The sequence below is a fragment of the Belonocnema kinseyi genome, chromosome 1 (assembly GCF_010883055.1).
Source record: "Belonocnema kinseyi isolate 2016_QV_RU_SX_M_011 chromosome 1, B_treatae_v1, whole genome shotgun sequence".
Lineage (NCBI taxonomy): Eukaryota > Metazoa > Arthropoda > Insecta > Hymenoptera > Cynipidae > Belonocnema > Belonocnema kinseyi.
Window position 1 is genome coordinate 100,434,087 of NC_046657.1, and position 2,332 is coordinate 100,436,418.

The following is a 2,332-nucleotide window of genomic DNA, read 5'->3' on the forward strand; positions in this document are numbered from 1 at the left end:
CTGCTTCGTCTGGGATAGATCAGTGATGTCTGCATCTTCCAAAGTTTGAAGTTCATCAAATCTGTTTGACAGTTTCAGTGGTTCGCTGCTGTTGACTTTGCACTAGGGTTTAAAAGTCCGAACGTTTTTGTCAGGCCAGTCCCTGACCATTAACTTCTGATTTTTAGGCATTTTGCCCAAGGTGCAGGACAGGGCTAAATGCCCTTCCGCCCTATGAGAGTGACGCGCGCCACACGCCTTCTCCAAAGTATTCAGAACAGATGCGAGCCAAACACCTTCACCTGCCTGAGAGCACAGTTATTGTGAAAAAATGTTCAGTACAGAAGAGAGCCAAACACCTTCATCTGTACTGGTTATTTACGCCAACTCTACCGAAAATCTTTTTTTGTTATAATAAAAAATGGAAAAAACTTCTTTTATTTTCATATTAATTTTTTTTTAATAATGCTTTATACTACAAAATCATGCATTATAATTTTGATGGTTCAATTTTAGGAAAACAAATTTAATGAATTCCACTTGAATTATTTTTTACTGTTTTAATAATTCCTTGATAGAATTGAATAATTTTATAGATTTTAGGGAACTATTTCATTGCCGGCGAGTGCATTAATCTGACAGTTCGCGCTCTAATCTATTGCGACAAGACCCTGTGCTCCAGGGGCACATTCGAATTGTGCCAGCGGTCAACCACCCTCCCAACTGAAATCTGAGTTGCGCCAGGAAAAAAGGTGTAAAAGTAGGCAGTTTTCATTATCACGAATTGCGCTAGAGCTTTCTTCAGGTGCTTCTCTCATGAAAATGGGACAATGGGCAAGAAGTCTTGAAATACTTCTCCCATAAAAAACAACGTGCGATTGAAACCGGGACAAATGTTTTCTGTTTCCTTATACTGTGTTCTAGCTAGAATGTAAAAGTGAAATATATTTCTGCGTGAAACATATCATTATTAACATTATTTGAAAATGGATGTGGTAATGATTGCGAAAAGCATGCATTGGGGAATCGTCAAATAAAAATAGTCCTTTAAAATAATAATAAGTGTATTTCAGTTTCAGTTAAAGAGAAGTGACAAAGAAAGTCACATTTTTATGATCATGAATATTAATACTTTCTTCAAAGAAAGAAACCAATCTCTCGGATATTTATTCTTTACATTTAGAATGCTACAATAAAACTTGTATTAAAAGGATATATTTTAGATCAGACATGCCCAACCTGGAGAAATTCCCGCCAGCCACACATGTTTTGCGCCTACCACTATTTCGGCTGGAGAGTGGTGGTAGACTCAGAACCAAGCAGCACCACAGATACGAAATATCTGTTAGGGTGCTTGGTGCGACTAACTTTTCAATAGAAATTTGTAATGGTGATTAGAATTTTAATTATTTTATTTCAGCATGTTTACAGTATTTAAATACGTCTTCATATTCTGAATGGTCTACTTAATTATAATCAAAGATTAAGTTCCTCAAAGCTCTGTAGGCCTTGAGGTACACACTCTGTTTTTCACAACTTGCGTCATTTTTATACAAATTTTTATTTAATTTTTTTAATCTTCAATGTATTTTTTCACAAATAAAACAAAAAGTACACGTCCTATTAAGAAGTGATTCTTAAAGAAATTGTAGATTTTTTTGGGATAACAATTTTGGTTAATTTTCGATTTTCTAAGAAAATCCAAAAATTTTGTTATGACAGTCTTCTAGCAAAGATATTATAAACGTAGATGCGGTACGGGGCGTCGGAGTGGGGAATTATATATATAGGACATCACATTTCCTGCCCTATCGATGTGCTGCCCTCATCGTACTACGAAGTCGAATTCTTATTTTCTCATTCTTCGTAAAATATGACGGTAAAGCAGTATTAAGATTTTTTGAGGTTAGAAAAGTTTGACATGTATGTATCGCTGAATTTTTTCAGATCTGAAGCTTGATCTAGGTTTTCGGTACAGTCTTTTTTTTTAATTATAAAAAAATTTTTCTCGAAAAATCATATTTTAATTTTTAAAAAAGTATTATAAAAAGGCATTTCGAGATAAACAAGTGTGGAAAACATTGTTCTTTGACAAATTATTTTTTTAAATTGAAATAATCAAATATTTATACCAAAGAAACAACTTTTTTAATGTTTGAAGTGTTTAAACATTATTGTTTAAATTTAAAATAAAAATAATTAAAACAAAATATATTTCTGGATAAGATATTTTGGTTGAAAATGTATATATTATTTTTTAAATCACAAAAGTTCTTCCGAAAAATCGAAATGTTAATTAAAAAACACGTGTTTTTGTATATGAATTTGTCGGTAAAATTTTTAAAATAATTTT